Consider the following 14,474-nt stretch of genomic DNA (forward strand, 5'->3'; position numbering starts at 1 on the left):
AGTTAGCTCTTTTCAAAGCACAAGCCTGTACTTCACAGCCCTCTTGAAGCCTAATCTCTAGACCAGTGTGGCTGTATAAGGAAAATGGTGTGTAGCCAGTTTTTTTCCAGTGGATCCATTTTGTTTGTGTGTGATATATAGTATCTCACGTCAAAAATAGTAACGGGACTGCAGTGTAATAGTGAACGCTGCAGTATAGTGCCAAAAGACACAGACTTGTAGCCAATAATTGGGCAGTTCAACCTCCCTCCACCTTGCGTAAGATACACACACACACACACACACAGTGACTGAAACCGCTTGTCGCAACTGGGGTCGCGGCAAGCCGGAGCCTAACCCAGGGCGTAAGGCTGGAGGGGGAGGGGACGCATGTCCATTGCAAGGCACCCAAACAACTGTTCAAAACAGGGATGTAAATGTTTCATTACTCTCCGAATGGTCCCCCGAAAGGATGGTGCTCTTGGACTTTCCTGTGTGTATAGGGCATGTGTGTGAGGGCCAGTAGGGTAGTATTGTGCGGTCAGAGCTGCTACGTTGCACTTGAAGGACCCAGGAAGGAATCCCACCTCATGCTGTAGGACCCTTGAGAAAGGTTCTAACCCAGAGTTGCTGCAGTAAGAATTACCCCACTGCACAAATGGGGTAATTGGGGTATATTGTAATTAGCTTAATTTACATTAATGTATTTTGTGCATGCTTTTCTCCAAAATGACTTACAGTGTGTGGCCTTCTACAATTTTTTTACCCATTTATACAGCTGGGTATTCTTTTACTGGAGTAATTTTGCATAAGTATCTTTTAAGTCACCTCAGAGGATAAATAAGATAAATAACTAAACAAGGACCTGTACTGGATCAAGGTGCTTACCATGCAAATAAGTAAAAGTAGCTTAATATAAAAATGCAGCATTACAAGTTTCTTGGAGAAAAGTATCAACCAAAATGAATCGATAATAAGCAGTTTATTTTGTGCCAGAGGTGCTTTGAAACTCTGCGGAGGTGGGAATGCCTGTAGGCTGACCTCACCCAGTCAAAGAGGTGGACGCGCTTCACAGTCCCATGAGACCAAGGTGGGAGATGCAACCAAGATGAAAAGAGGCCCATTACTTTGTAACATGAAGACAAGAAATAATTCAGTGTATTTGATTCCCATCTATAGTCTTGAGGCCCAATCCATATGGTTAAAGGTCCTCAGAGACAACTTTTGTCAGCACGTTGCTGATTATACAGATTTCGAGATTCTCTTTGCTTCAAAAAGTTTTTTTTTATTTTACCTCTTAGGAATATTTTTGCTCAGAATCTATCTTGAACTCAAGCATTTATATATAACTGTACATGTTAAAATTCACAGACTGCATCAAAGGTGTCTCAGTTACGGTTAATCTTTTACTGTGGGAAATTTTGCATTAATTCATGTAGTGTATAAAAATCACTGGTGATGTAGGAAAAGCTGAGAGAATCTATGGACTGATTCAATGCTCAAGGTCTGGAAAACATCTGTGTTGCTTTCTGTGGCATTCTTAATCCCTTGGGAGAAAATATGTTCCCTGAGGTTTGTACCCCTTCTGAGTTTTAAATCTTGAACAAAACCCACAAAATAAAATTGATTTGTTTGGCACTGTGTCGCATGATGTTATTATAAATGTTCTGTTGTGTTTTGGGATTGTATGAAAGTTGCTGAGAATGTTTAATTTCATCTATACACAGAAGAAATATACTGAGCATCCACATTATATTTACTGTACATTGATTCATTTTGCAGACACTTTTCTCAAAAATGCTGAAGAATGATCATCAATTAATGTTTAGCAAGTATCTCTAGTCCAAAGTGACTTACAACACTGAATGGAAGGGACATCAATTGACTCATACCACTCACTGGCATGGTTTTCAACTCAGGAGAGGCACTTGAACACCCTCCTGAGCCACCATGCCAAAAGCAGAAGCAGTGCAGAAATTCAAGTTGATGAGCATAGCCAGGAAAAGATATGAAAGTGAAGCTGGAAGCAGTTAAGCAACATGCTATCCTTGAATTTGTCAATATTTTTTATAAGCAGTACAAGTTTATAAGCAGTAACTTAGTCACGGAAGATCTATAAAATTCTGATAAAAAAATAATATTTGTGGTGACACATGAACCTTTACAAAACTGGCAGACCTGGATCTAAATCATTTCAGCTTCCAAGATTGCTTCGAGCCAAACGTGTTATTTTTACTAAATGTAGATCATTTATATAATAGCAAGGGGGTGTGGTGGTGCGGTGCAGTGGGTTGTACCGGGTCCTGCTTTCTGGTGGGTCTGGGGTTCGAATCCTGCTTGGGGTGCCTTGTAATGGACTGGCATCCCATCCTGGGTGTGTCCCCTCCTCCTTACACCCTGAGTTAGTGGGTTAGGCTCCAGTTCCCCACGACCCTGTATGGGACAAGCAGTTCAGAAAGTGTGTGTGTGTATAATAGCACAAAGAAATTTTTTTGTATAATAGCAAAAAACTTTTCAACACTAAAGTCTTCCTGCTTGTTACTTTTGTAGATGTGTGGAATATATAACTTGTATTTAATATATAAAGGACAACAGTAATAAGAATTTATAAGATAAATAATATTTTTATCAAATAAGCACATGCGGTGGCGCAACAAGTAGTGCTGCTGCCTCACAGCACATGGGTGGTGAGATAGAATGTGTGTTTGGTTTGTGTGGAGTTTAAATGTTCTTCCTGTGTTTGTGTGGGTTTCTTCTAGGTGCTCTGATTTCCTCTCACAGTCGAAGGACATGCAGTTCAGGTGGACTGGTGACGCTGAATTGCCCTTGGGGTGTGAATGGACGAGTGTGCGTGGATACCCTGCAATGGACTGGTATCCTGTCCAAGGTGTGTACTACCACTCTGCATTCAGCCTTGTGTTGAATGATTCTGGGATAGGCTCTTGTCCACCATGACCCTGCTCAGGACAAGAGCCTGAGTTACTGAAGTTGGATGAATAGAAATAAGCACACACAACTTACATAGCTAGAGAGAAGAAATTCACATTTAAATATTGAAATACATCAGATGACATAAATACAAACCAAATAACTGATCTGCCCCTGTTGCTATTAAAGAGTATTAAAATTATTCAGTAGAAAAACTGAACTCCTGGACCTGAACAAAGCAATGTGTTCAATTAGAAATATTAAATATTTTAATGTTTTTCTTTCTTCACTTGGAGATTTGGGACATATTCCTACTGTTCACTTTCCAGTTTATTACTGTCCTTGAGGATTTCATTTCTTGTTTTTCCATATCCAGAAAGGATATTCTAAATAGTAAACTCTAAATGCAGAATAAAGGCCTAAAAAGAGAAAATAATGAATGTAGTTCTGTTATGAAATAAAGTAATGTAATGTGATATAACAATATTCACAATGGCAAACAATTCCCCTCCCCAGGATTTTCACATTCTTGACTCCACAGGAATGCGTTTCATCTGAAGGGCTCTCGGCATTGCCATGGAATGGCAGAAGAGGTTCCCTTTGTTTTTAAAGTGGCCACCAGTTAATGTGACCTTAGAAGTGGCCTAACTTGAGACTAATGCATCCAAACACCTGAAAACGGCCATTGGGATGAGCTGTGCAAACAACGGGGAAAAGGGTTAGAGAGAGTATGCTGACCTCTCTTTACCAACACGCTTGGAACAATCCATGGACAGGGGTGGTGGTACGTATTCTAATTCCTTTTTGTTTCATCTCTTTCAACTTAAACAGCTTCATAGTGAATCCTGAACACAGGCTCTAGAGAAACTCGGTGGCAAACCGGAGTAAAAATGAAAAATGAAAAGAAAATGAAAAGCAGAAAAAGAAGCAGAAAATCGATACGTAGAGAAACAAGGTAAATTTGCAGTAGAACATGGAAAGAACTGTAAAGGCATGGTCTTGCCAGTTTCTGAAAGGACTTTCTGTGGGATTAACAGGGAAGATGAGATGTGTACGATGAAGTCCCACGTGGACGAACTGATGGGCCAAAACTGGTTTGTAGCAGGCCATTTCAGAATAAATTTTTAACCCGTATACTTCTGAATGACCTAGACAGACCCAGAGAGAGTGTGTTTGGAGTGCATTCACCACACAGGTTCTCATACATAAAGATTTTTTTGACTCTTGACGGTTATCAACCTTTGGAAAGTCTTTGATAATATTAAATGTGCTCATTGACCGTATTCAGCAAAATACATATAGCTCACTTTGGAATTGATTATTATTAAAAAATCTGAATTCTATGTATTCACAGGGGTGTGGTGGCACAGTGGGTTGGACCGGGTCCTGCTCTGTAGTGGGTCTTGGGTTCGAGTCCTGCTTGAGGTGCCTTGCAACGGACTGGTGTTCGGTCCTGGGTGTGTGTCCCCCCACCGGCCTTACTTCCTGTATTGCCGGGTAGGCTCCTGTTCTCCATGACCATGTATGGAACAAGTGGTTTGGAAAGTGTGTGAATTCTATGTGACTTAGGAGTGAACTTGTGCAAAAGAGCTGTCATTCCTCAATGCAGCCCATGTGATGAAACAAGTGACATTTTCAATACACAGCACAAGATGTGAGAAGTGAAGCAATGATGGTTGTTCTCATTGCGTGGCTGTATCGATGGGATCGTAGAAGCACACACAGAGGAAGAGGAAGCATGGGCAAAAAATGTGAGCAGGTGGAGGTGTGAACCAGCAACAGGTTCAGAAAAGCTCCACAATAACAAATGCTGTCAGTTTTGAGGGTGATTCCCGGCATTTGTCAGCCTATTTAGCGAAGGTCAGAGCCCAGTGGGACATGGGGTTAGGGGTTAGAAGGTCACTCAAAGGAAGCACACTGTGGATGTGCTGGGGTGGGCAGGTGATGAAAGAGTGAAGATGTTGATTTACTGGTCCAGGATCTTGGAGGCACAGAGGAGAAGGATAGCCAGCAGATGGGGAGGTACAGACTGGGTCTGGCTCAGAGGGTTCTGGTGTTCTTGTTATCATAGCTGCATCCCCAGGGACAGGAGGCATGAGCGGAAATGGACTGTGCTTTTTAAAACATTTCTTTACATTGATTCTTTAAGATGTTTCTTTGCATTATATGGTGCGTGCAGTTTTTCAGGTGTTCTCTTTCTTGGCAGTTTGTATAAATTTGTCTCATATTTTGACAAAAGCATTTGGTGCAGTCAGAAAGTGAATTATTAACGGCGGAGCCCTTCATACATCTGATTCAGATCTATAAAGAATCAGAATATATGAGGGCAACAAGAGAATTATTTGATGCTGCGATGAATCATTCTGTCAATGCGGAAACTCTACACCCCCCAGAGCTGTCAGAAACCCAACTATCCGTGTTGTTTTTGGAAAACATCTGAGTAAAATGTAGGTCTTTTAGTGATTATTTGCAGTGTAGTAAAATATACTAACAGTATGGCTCTTCAGTTCTTTCAGTACATAGTACATTCATTTCTGGTACCGCTGAGCCATTTAATTGGAGAACAATGATAAAGCTCTTTTATACAGTTATATTATGTGCAACAGGATGCACTTTTCACGTATCCATGATGACCCCTTTGACTTTTCATCCACTACAAATTGTTTGTGAAATTCTTTTCAAAAGGAAAAGTGCACTTCATTTCCAAACTGGTGGCATTCATGGTGTAACAGATGTGTTTTGGGGCCAGTGGCAATGGAAATGTGTCCCGTAGTTCAGTCTCAGTTTTCCGTGTCAGGAAAAACTTGCTGTATCAAAGGAAACCCAATCTGCTTTACTTTTGCTGTTATCTGTGCTCGCAAGTCGTTCTGTTCCGCGTCTGTGGCCATAGCCCCCAGGTGGAGGATTGGGCCAAGGGTACGGACCCTCTGCCCTTGCTTTAATTAATACCACTTGCCCTGGTCGGTTAAACTAGGCTTCCAGCAGGGCTGTCTGAATCCGCAACAGAAACAAAGCCTTTTCTTGGTCTCCAGCCACGAAGCAGCCTGCAGAGATGCTTTTTCAGCTCCTTCAAGGGGTTGAGTACTAGGGGGCTGTCTTGGGTTCACCTCGCTGTGCGACTGTTGATTTATTTGCCGTTCTTGTTCACCTGTCACAGCTTCTGATTAAACCCTTCATTTTGCCACCACAGGGAGAGTGTGTAACACACAGGTTGTGTTACATGTCTGCGTGAGTTAGAAGTGGGACGGAGATGACGGAATCCACCGAGGGAAAAAATAAATGTTTGTTTACCTTTGCGGGTTAAAAACATGATGCGAATAAAAGAGCAGAATTTGAGGAAAAGTCCTTTTCTTTTCTCCACAAACCTGCTCCCTGTCTCCTGCAAGACATCAACATGAAAATCAGTTTTTCTCAAGATTGCCTGGCCTTTGCCTACGTTGTAAGTAATCACGGCAGTAGTCGGGGTTAATCATGAGAGACGTTCGGGGATCTCTTCGTGGATCAGAAGCTTGTGACCTCTGACATGAGATGAAGAGCTTCACAGCAAGGGGAAAGTACTGATGGGGGAACATTTGTTTTTCATAGAACAGCTCATGTTCTGCTTAAAATAGCACTGCTTCACAGCATGGCCTGGAGGAGAAATGAAACTGAAGATGAACGGGGTCCCGGGTAGTGCCCCTTTCTTGGAGGAATGCAGACTGACAATGTTTTCAAGTGTGGGGTCCAACATACAAAAGGGGGTGCGGTGGTGCAGTGGGTTGGACCGGGTCCTGTTCTCTGGTGGGTCTGGGGTTCAAGTCCTGCTGGGGGTGCCTTGCAACGGACTGGCATTCCGTCCTGGGTGTGTCCCCTCCCCCTGCAGCCTTGCGCCCTGTGTTGCTGGGTAGGCTCTGGTTCCCCGCAACCCTGTCTGGGAGAAATGGATCAGAAAATGAAATGTGTGGGTACAGTATACATCTTGTAATTTAAATGTTTGGAACTTAAACGTTTCAATATCGAGCTCCCCAGTGTGTATATAACCTTTGAAGGGTTAATGTAGAGTCATTATCTCCATCTTAAAGTCCATGCAAGAGACAGCTGCTATATATATATACATGATAGTTTCAGGGCTGTGCAAAGTTTGTTTACTTCATGAATGTAAAAAGGGCAAAAGTGTAGTAGCAGGTAAAACAACGGGTAGAGCTGTAGACTTGAGGCTCAAAAGACCTGTTTAAAACCCACCTCCTCTTCTAGTACCAAGGTACTTACCCTAAACTGCTGCTGCAAAAATGACACAGCTGTACAAATAAGTAAATCAATGTGGCTTAACCCCATAAGCTGCTTTTAAGAAAAGCTTCAGTTAAATAAATGTAAACATAAGATGAATAATAAATACTCAAGTTGTCAAGTATAGCTAATCCATGCATTTATTGCCAGTGTTTCATCACCAGCTGTAGGTCTTGTAAGAGTTGCTTTACTGAGTGCTGCAACATCACCAGTTCGCCACACAAATCCCTGCTGTTGCTCATCACCAGTTCCTGAAGGGGAGCACAAGCATCCCATGTCAGCAGTGCTCCAGCCAAAGCCTGTGCTTCTCACCCTGCACTACGCCCCGCGATACCGACAATTTGTCACACTTAACTACCACAGTCAGAATTGTCAGTGTGTGATCTGTTTCTGCCAATTCATATGTGTATGAAATCAACAAATAATCTCTACCTAAATCTCGTTGGCATAAGCCCAGTTGTTGTCTATCGACGTCTGTCTTAGTTGCCTCTTATATTAATAATTACATCTTATTCACTTAATTTAAGAGATGGGTGAGCATGTTTTAGAATTTTCCAATAAATAAAAGTCTACACTGAGTGTTTAGCCTATATTAATAAAGAAAGGTGAGCAAACTATAAAACAGACAGCTGCAGGGGATATACTGTATGTATACACATGTACAAGTGTGTGACACTGAGTGACTGTTCTAGTCGGGATTAAATGGGAAAAAATGGAAGACGTTGCACTTTCCTGTCACCTAGTGGTGATATTAAATTACTATAACAACCATAAAAATCATATGCTGTAACAGCGTAGTCGGAGAGTGTTCTCTTCCAAGATGAAGATCCAAGGTTCAATACAAACCCAAGGGAAGCTCTGAGCTCTGTATTTAAAGAAGTTCAGCTGTCTGGTCAGGAATGGTTCAGGGGTAAAAAACTCGCATATGAGCCTGTTGAGTTAGCTGCTCTTGGGAACATCAAGAAGGGGGTAGACAGCTTCTAGAAGACTGCTAGTGGTTCACTGGTAGACTTACTGCCTCCCATGCGAGAGGCCTGGGTTCGATTCCCAGCCAATGCAAGGCAAGTAATGCCACCTCGTTGACTTAGGTGCTCCTGGGAACATGAAGAGGGGAAGTAGATAGTCTCTAGAAAGGTGTTGCCTGTTCACTTCTTGCATGTGAGAGGCCTGGTTTTGACTCCCAACTTGAATGCGAAAACTGCCCCTCGGCACCAGTAGCATTGGTGGTTCAGTGGTAGAATTCTCGCTTCCCATGCGAGAGGCCTGGGTTCGATTCCCAGCCAATGCAAGTAAAGTCATGCCACTCTGTTGAGTTAGCCGCTCTTGGGAACATCAAGAGGGGCAGTAGATAGCTTCTGGAAAACTGCTAGTGGTTCACTGGTAGACTTACTGCCTCCCATGCGAGAGGCCTGGGTTCGATTCCCCACTGATGCAATCTGCATATTTTACCAACTTCAGCTGTCCGGACCTAAGAACTCGAATCAAAAAACTCGGTGCCGTCTAGCGAAGCATTGGTGGTTCAGTGGTAGAATTCTCGCTTGCCATGCGAGAGGCCTGGGTTCGATTCCCAGCCAATGCAAGGCAAGTAATGCCACCTTGTTGACTTAGGTGCTCCTGGAAACATGAAGAGGGGAAGTAGATAGTCTCTAGAAAGGTGTTGCCTGTTCACCTCTTGCATGTGAGAGGCCTGGTTTTGACTCCCAACTTGAATGCGAAAACTGCCCCTCGGCACCAGTAGCATTGGTAGTTCAGTGGTAGAATTCTCGCTTCCCATGCGAGAGGCCTGGGTTCGATTCCCAGCCAATGCAAGTAAAGTCATGCCACTCTGTTGAGTTAGCCGCTCTTGGGAACATCAAGAGGGGCAGTAGATAGTTTCTGGAAAACTGCTAGTGGTTCACTGGTAGACTTACTGCCTCCCATGCGAGAGGCCTGGGTTCGATTCCCCACTGATGCAATCTGCATATTTTACCAACTTCAGCTGTCCGGACCTAAGAACTCGAATCAAAAAACTCGGTGGCGTCTAGCGAAGCATTGGTGGTTCAGTGGTAGAATTCTCGCTTGCCATGCGAGAGGCCTGGGTTCGATTCCCAGCCAATGCAAGGCAAGTAATGCCACCTCGTTGACTTAGGTGCTCCTGGGAACATGAAGAGGGGAAGTAGATAGTCTCTAGAAAGGTGTTGCCTGTTCACTTCTTGCATGTGAGAGGCCTGGTTTTGACTCCCAACTTGAATGCGAAAACTGCCCCTCGGCACCAGTAGCATTGGTAGTTCAGTGGTAGAATTCTCGCTTGCCATGCGAGAGGCCTGGGTTCGATTCCCAGCCAATGCAAGTAAAGTCATGCCACTCTGTTGAGTTAGCCGCTCTTGGGAACATCAAGAGGGGCAGTAGATAGTTTCTGGAAAACTGCTAGTGGTTCACTGGTAGACTTACTGCCTCCCATGCGAGAGGCCTGGGTTCGATTCCCCACTGATGCAATCTGCATATTTTACCAACTTCAGCTGTCCGGACCTAAGAACTCGAATCAAAAAACTCGGTGGCGTCTAGCGAAGCATTGGTGGTTCAGTGGTAGAATTCTCGCTTGCCATGCGAGAGGCCTGGGTTCGATTCCCAGCCAATGCAAGGCAAGTAATGCCACCCTGTTGACTTAGGTGCTCCTGGGAACATGAAGAGGGGAAGTAGATAGTCTCTAGAAAGGTGTTGCCTGTTCACTTCTTGCATGTGAGAGGCCTGGTTTTGACTCCCAACTTGAATGCGAAAACTGCCCCTTGGCACCAGTAGCATTGGTAGTTCAGTGGTAGAATTCTCGCTTCCCATGCGAGAGGCCTGGGTTCGATTCCCAGCCAATGCAAGTAAAGTCATGCCACTCCGTTGAGTTAGCCGCTCTTGGGAACATCAAGAGGGGCAGTAGATAGTTTCTGGAAAACTGCTAGTGGTTCACTGGTAGACTTACTGCCTCCCATGTGAGCAGGCCTGGGTTCGATTCCCCACTGATGCAATCTGCATATTTTACCAACTTCAGCTGTCCTGGACCTAAGAACTCGAATCAAAAAACTCGGTGGCATCTAGCAAAGCATTGGTAGTTCAGTGGTAGAATTCTCGCTTGCCATGCGAGAGGCCTGGGTTCGATTCCCAGCCAATGCAAGGCAAGTAATGCCACCTCGTTGACTTAGGTGCTCCTGGGAACATGAAGAGGGGAAGTAGATAGTCTCTAGAAAGGTGTTGCCTGTTCACTTCTTGCATGTGAGAGGCCTGGTTTTGACTCCCAACTTGAATGCGAAAACTGCCCCTCGGCACCAGTAGCATTGGTAGTTCAGTGGTAGAATTCTCGCTTCCCATGCGAGAGGCCTGGGTTCGATTCCCAGCCAATGCAAGTAAAGTCATGCCACTCCGTTGAGTTAGCCGCTCTTGGGAACATCAAGAGGGGCAGTAGATAGTTTCTGGAAAACTGCTAGTGGTTCACTGGTAGACTTACTGCCTCCCATGCGAGAGGCCTGGGTTCGATTCCCCACTGATGCAATCTGCATATTTTACCAACTTCAGCTGTCTGGACCTAAGAACTCGAATCAAAAAACTCGGTGGCGTCTAGCGAAGCATTGGTGGTTCAGTGGTAGAATTCTCGCTTGCCATGCGAGAGGCCTGGGTTCGATTCCCAGCCAATGCAAGGCAAGTAATGCCACCTCGTTGACTTAGGTGCTCCTGGGAACATGAAGAGGGGAAGTAGATAGTCTCTAGAAAGGTGTTGCCTGTTCACTTCTTGCATGTGAGAGGCCTGGTTTTGACTCCCAACTTGAATGCGAAAACTGCCCCTCGGCACCAGCAGCATTGGTAGTTCAGTGGTAGAATTCTCGCTTCCCATGCGAGAGGCCTGGGTTCGATTCCCAGCCAATGCAAGTAAAGTCATGCCACTCTGTTGAGTTAGCCGCTCTTGGGAACATCAAGAGGGGCAGTAGATAGCTTCTGGAAAACTGCTAGTGGTTCACTGGTAGACTTACTGCCTCCCATGCGAGAGGCCTGGGTTCGATTCCCCACTGATGCAATCTGCATATTTTACCAACTTCAGCTGTCCGGACCTAAGAACTCGAATCAAAAAACTCGGTGGTGTCTAGCGAAGCATTGGTGGTTCAGTGGTAGAATTCTCGCTTGCCATGCGAGAGGCCTGGGTTCGATTCCCAGCCAATGCAAGGCAAGTAATGCCACCTTGTTGACTTAGGTGCTCCTGGAAACATGAAGAGGGGAAGTAGATAGTCTCTAGAAAGGTGTTGCCTGTTCACCTCTTGCATGTGAGAGGCCTGGTTTTGACTCCCAACTTGAATGCGAAAACTGCCCCTCGGCACCAGTAGCATTGGTAGTTCAGTGGTAGAATTCTCGCTTCCCATGCGAGAGGCCTGGGTTCGATTCCCAGCCAATGCAAGTAAAGTCATGCCACTCTGTTGAGTTAGCCGCTCTTGGGAACATCAAGAGGGGCAGTAGATAGTTTCTGGAAAACTGCTAGTGGTTCACTGGTAGACTTACTGCCTCCCATGCGAGAGGCCTGGGTTCGATTCCCCACTGATGCAATCTGCATATTTTACCAACTTCAGCTGTCTGGACCTAAGAACTCGAATCAAAAAACTCGGTGGCGTCTAGCGAAGCATTGGTGGTTCAGTGGTAGAATTCTCGCTTGCCATGCGAGAGGCCTGGGTTCGATTCCCAGCCAATGCAAGGCAAGTAATGCCACCTCGTTGACTTAGGTGCTCCTGGGAACATGAAGAGGGGAAGTAGATAGTCTCTAGAAAGGTGTTGCCTGTTCACTTCTTGCATGTGAGAGGCCTGGTTTTGACTCCCAACTTGAATGCGAAAACTGCCCCTCGGCACCAGTAGCATTGGTGGTTCAGTGGTAGAATTCTCGCTTCCCATGCGAGAGGCCTGGGTTCGATTCCCAGCCAATGCAAGTAAAGTCATGCCACTCTGTTGAGTTAGCCGCTCTTGGGAACATCAAGAGGGGCAGTAGATAGTTTCTGGAAAACTGCTAGTGGTTCACTGGTAGACTTACTGCCTCCCATGCGAGAGGCCTGGGTTCGATTCCCCACTGATGCAATCTGCATATTTTACCAACTTCAGCTGTCCGGACCTAAGAAGTCGAATCAAAAAACTCGGTGGCGTCTAGCGAAGCATTGGTGGTTCAGTGGTAGAATTCTCGCTTGCCATGCGAGAGGCCTGGGTTCGATTCCCAGCCAATGCAAGGCAAGTAATGCCACCTCGTTGACTTAGGTGCTCCTGGGAACATGAAGAGGGGAAGTAGATAGTCTCTAGAAAGGTGTTGCCTGTTCACTTCTTGCATGTGAGAGGCCTGGTTTTGACTCCCAACTTGAATGCGAAAACTGCCCCTTGGCACCAGTAGCATTGGTAGTTCAGTGGTAGAATTCTCGCTTCCCATGCGAGAGGCCTGGGTTCGATTCCCAGCCAATGCAAGTAAAGTCATGCCACTCCGTTGAGTTAGCCGCTCTTGGGAACATCAAGAGGGGCAGTAGATAGTTTCTGGAAAACTGCTAGTGGTTCACTGGTAGACTTACTGCCTCCCATGCGAGAGGCCTGGGTTCGATTCCCCACTGATGCAATCTGCATATTTTACCAACTTCAGCTGTCCGGACCTAAGAACTCGAATCAAAAAACTCGGTGGCGTCTAGCGAAGCATTGGTGGTTCAGTGGTAGAATTCTCGCTTGCCATGCGAGAGGCCTGGGTTCGATTCCCAGCCAATGCAAGGCAAGTAATGCCACCCTGTTGACTTAGGCGCTCTTGGGAACATGAAGAGGGGCAGTAGATAGTCTCTAGAAAGGTGTTGCCTGTTCACTTCTTGCATGTGAGAGGCCTGGTTTTGACTCCCAACTTGAATGCGAAAACTGCCCCTCGGCACCAGTAGCATTGGTGGTTCAGTGGTAGAATTCTCGCTTCCCATGCGAGAGGCCTGGGTTCGATTCCCAGCCAATGCAAGTAAAGTCATGCCACTCTGTTGAGTTAGCCGCTCTTGGGAACATCAAGAGGGGCAGTAGATAGCTTCTGGAAAACTGCTAGTGGTTCACTGGTAGACTTACTGCCTCCCATGCGAGAGGCCTGGGTTCGATTCCCCACTGATGCAATCTGCATATTTTACCAACTTCAGCTGTCTGGACCTAAGAACTCGAATCAAAAAACTCGGTGGCATCTAGCAAAGCATTGGTAGTTCAGTGGTAGAATTCTTGCTTGCCATGCGAGAGGCCTGGGTTCGATTCCCAGCCAATGCAAGGCAAGTAATGCCACCCTGTTGACTTAGGTGCTCCTGGGAACATGAAGAGGGGAAGTAGATAGTCTCTAGAAAGGTGTTACCTGTTCACTTCTTGCATGTGAGAGGCCTGGTTTTGACTCCCAACTTGAATGCGAAAACTGCCCCTCGGCACCAGCAGCATTGGTAGTTCAGTGGTAGAATTCTCGCTTCCCATGCGAGAGGCCTGGGTTCGATTCCCAGCCAATGCAAGTAAAGTCATGCCACTCCGTTGAGTTAGCCGCTCTTGGGAACATCAAGAGGGGCAGTAGATAGTTTCTGGAAAACTGCTAGTGGTTCACTGGTAGACTTACTGCCTCCCATGCGAGAGGCCTGGGTTCGATTCCCCACTGATGCAATCTGCATATTTTACCAACTTCAGCTGTCCGGACCTAAGAACTCGAATCAAAAAACTCGGTGGCGTCTAGCGAAGCATTGGTGGTTCAGTGGTAGAATTCTCGCTTGCCATGCGAGAGGCCTGGGTTCGATTCCCAGCCAATGCAAGGCAAGTAATGCCACCTCGTTGACTTAGGTGCTCCTGGGAACATGAAGAGGGGAAGTAGATAGTCTCTAGAAAGGTGTTGCCTGTTCACTTCTTGCATGTGAGAGGCCTGGTTTTGACTCCCAACTTGAATGCGAAAACTGCCCCTCGGTACCAGTAGCATTGGTAGTTCAGTGGTAGAATTCTCGCTTCCCATGCGAGAGGCCTGGGTTCGATTCCCAGCCAATGCAAGTAAAGTCATGCCACTCCGTTGAGTTAGCCGCTCTTGGGAACATCAAGAGGGGCAGTAGATAGTTTCTGGAAAACTGCTAGTGGTTCACTGGTAGACTTACTGCCTCCCATGTGAGAGGCCTGGGTTCGATTCCCCACTGATGCAATCTGCATATTTTACCAACTTCAGCTGTCTGGACCTAAGAACTCGAATCAAAAAACTCGGTGGTGTCTGGCGAAGCATTGGTGGTTCAGTGGTAGAATTCTCGCTTGCCATGCGAGAGGCCTGGGTTCGATTCCCAGCCAATGCA

The 14,474-nt window shown here is 45.7% G+C and overlaps 23 non-coding genes across 23 annotated transcripts; all 23 read left to right on the forward strand.

Moving 5' to 3' along the window:
* The first annotated feature begins 8,390 nt into the window (after nucleotides 1–8,390).
* On the forward strand, nucleotides 8,391–8,461 carry trnag-ccc (transfer RNA glycine (anticodon CCC)). Its single transcript has one exon. It is a non-coding gene; the product is annotated as a tRNA-Gly (tRNA).
* Nucleotides 8,462–8,681: 220 nt separating this feature from the next.
* On the forward strand, nucleotides 8,682–8,752 carry trnag-gcc (transfer RNA glycine (anticodon GCC)). The gene has a single exon. It is a non-coding gene; the product is annotated as a tRNA-Gly (tRNA).
* A 158-nt stretch (nucleotides 8,753–8,910) lies between these two features.
* On the forward strand, nucleotides 8,911–8,981 carry trnag-ccc (transfer RNA glycine (anticodon CCC)). The gene has a single exon. It is a non-coding gene; the product is annotated as a tRNA-Gly (tRNA).
* A 220-nt stretch (nucleotides 8,982–9,201) lies between these two features.
* trnag-gcc (transfer RNA glycine (anticodon GCC)) lies at nucleotides 9,202–9,272 on the forward strand. The gene has a single exon. It is a non-coding gene; the product is annotated as a tRNA-Gly (tRNA).
* Nucleotides 9,273–9,430: 158 nt separating this feature from the next.
* On the forward strand, nucleotides 9,431–9,501 carry trnag-gcc (transfer RNA glycine (anticodon GCC)). The gene has a single exon. It is a non-coding gene; the product is annotated as a tRNA-Gly (tRNA).
* Nucleotides 9,502–9,721: 220 nt separating this feature from the next.
* trnag-gcc (transfer RNA glycine (anticodon GCC)) lies at nucleotides 9,722–9,792 on the forward strand. The gene has a single exon. It is a non-coding gene; the product is annotated as a tRNA-Gly (tRNA).
* A 158-nt stretch (nucleotides 9,793–9,950) lies between these two features.
* On the forward strand, nucleotides 9,951–10,021 carry trnag-ccc (transfer RNA glycine (anticodon CCC)). Its single transcript has one exon. It is a non-coding gene; the product is annotated as a tRNA-Gly (tRNA).
* A 222-nt stretch (nucleotides 10,022–10,243) lies between these two features.
* Nucleotides 10,244–10,314, forward strand: trnag-gcc (transfer RNA glycine (anticodon GCC)). The gene has a single exon. It is a non-coding gene; the product is annotated as a tRNA-Gly (tRNA).
* A 158-nt stretch (nucleotides 10,315–10,472) lies between these two features.
* Nucleotides 10,473–10,543, forward strand: trnag-ccc (transfer RNA glycine (anticodon CCC)). The gene has a single exon. It is a non-coding gene; the product is annotated as a tRNA-Gly (tRNA).
* A 220-nt stretch (nucleotides 10,544–10,763) lies between these two features.
* trnag-gcc (transfer RNA glycine (anticodon GCC)) lies at nucleotides 10,764–10,834 on the forward strand. Its single transcript has one exon. It is a non-coding gene; the product is annotated as a tRNA-Gly (tRNA).
* A 158-nt stretch (nucleotides 10,835–10,992) lies between these two features.
* Nucleotides 10,993–11,063, forward strand: trnag-ccc (transfer RNA glycine (anticodon CCC)). The gene has a single exon. It is a non-coding gene; the product is annotated as a tRNA-Gly (tRNA).
* A 220-nt stretch (nucleotides 11,064–11,283) lies between these two features.
* Nucleotides 11,284–11,354, forward strand: trnag-gcc (transfer RNA glycine (anticodon GCC)). Its single transcript has one exon. It is a non-coding gene; the product is annotated as a tRNA-Gly (tRNA).
* A 158-nt stretch (nucleotides 11,355–11,512) lies between these two features.
* Nucleotides 11,513–11,583, forward strand: trnag-ccc (transfer RNA glycine (anticodon CCC)). The gene has a single exon. It is a non-coding gene; the product is annotated as a tRNA-Gly (tRNA).
* Nucleotides 11,584–11,803: 220 nt separating this feature from the next.
* Nucleotides 11,804–11,874, forward strand: trnag-gcc (transfer RNA glycine (anticodon GCC)). Its single transcript has one exon. It is a non-coding gene; the product is annotated as a tRNA-Gly (tRNA).
* A 158-nt stretch (nucleotides 11,875–12,032) lies between these two features.
* trnag-ccc (transfer RNA glycine (anticodon CCC)) lies at nucleotides 12,033–12,103 on the forward strand. The gene has a single exon. It is a non-coding gene; the product is annotated as a tRNA-Gly (tRNA).
* Nucleotides 12,104–12,323: 220 nt separating this feature from the next.
* On the forward strand, nucleotides 12,324–12,394 carry trnag-gcc (transfer RNA glycine (anticodon GCC)). Its single transcript has one exon. It is a non-coding gene; the product is annotated as a tRNA-Gly (tRNA).
* A 158-nt stretch (nucleotides 12,395–12,552) lies between these two features.
* On the forward strand, nucleotides 12,553–12,623 carry trnag-ccc (transfer RNA glycine (anticodon CCC)). Its single transcript has one exon. It is a non-coding gene; the product is annotated as a tRNA-Gly (tRNA).
* Nucleotides 12,624–12,843: 220 nt separating this feature from the next.
* trnag-gcc (transfer RNA glycine (anticodon GCC)) lies at nucleotides 12,844–12,914 on the forward strand. The gene has a single exon. It is a non-coding gene; the product is annotated as a tRNA-Gly (tRNA).
* Nucleotides 12,915–13,072: 158 nt separating this feature from the next.
* On the forward strand, nucleotides 13,073–13,143 carry trnag-ccc (transfer RNA glycine (anticodon CCC)). Its single transcript has one exon. It is a non-coding gene; the product is annotated as a tRNA-Gly (tRNA).
* A 449-nt stretch (nucleotides 13,144–13,592) lies between these two features.
* On the forward strand, nucleotides 13,593–13,663 carry trnag-ccc (transfer RNA glycine (anticodon CCC)). Its single transcript has one exon. It is a non-coding gene; the product is annotated as a tRNA-Gly (tRNA).
* Nucleotides 13,664–13,883: 220 nt separating this feature from the next.
* On the forward strand, nucleotides 13,884–13,954 carry trnag-gcc (transfer RNA glycine (anticodon GCC)). The gene has a single exon. It is a non-coding gene; the product is annotated as a tRNA-Gly (tRNA).
* A 158-nt stretch (nucleotides 13,955–14,112) lies between these two features.
* Nucleotides 14,113–14,183, forward strand: trnag-ccc (transfer RNA glycine (anticodon CCC)). Its single transcript has one exon. It is a non-coding gene; the product is annotated as a tRNA-Gly (tRNA).
* A 220-nt stretch (nucleotides 14,184–14,403) lies between these two features.
* Nucleotides 14,404–14,474, forward strand: trnag-gcc (transfer RNA glycine (anticodon GCC)). Its single transcript has one exon. It is a non-coding gene; the product is annotated as a tRNA-Gly (tRNA).

Source organism: Scleropages formosus, chromosome 6 (genome assembly GCF_900964775.1).
Source record: "Scleropages formosus chromosome 6, fSclFor1.1, whole genome shotgun sequence".
Taxonomy (NCBI): Eukaryota; Metazoa; Chordata; class Actinopteri; order Osteoglossiformes; family Osteoglossidae; genus Scleropages; species Scleropages formosus.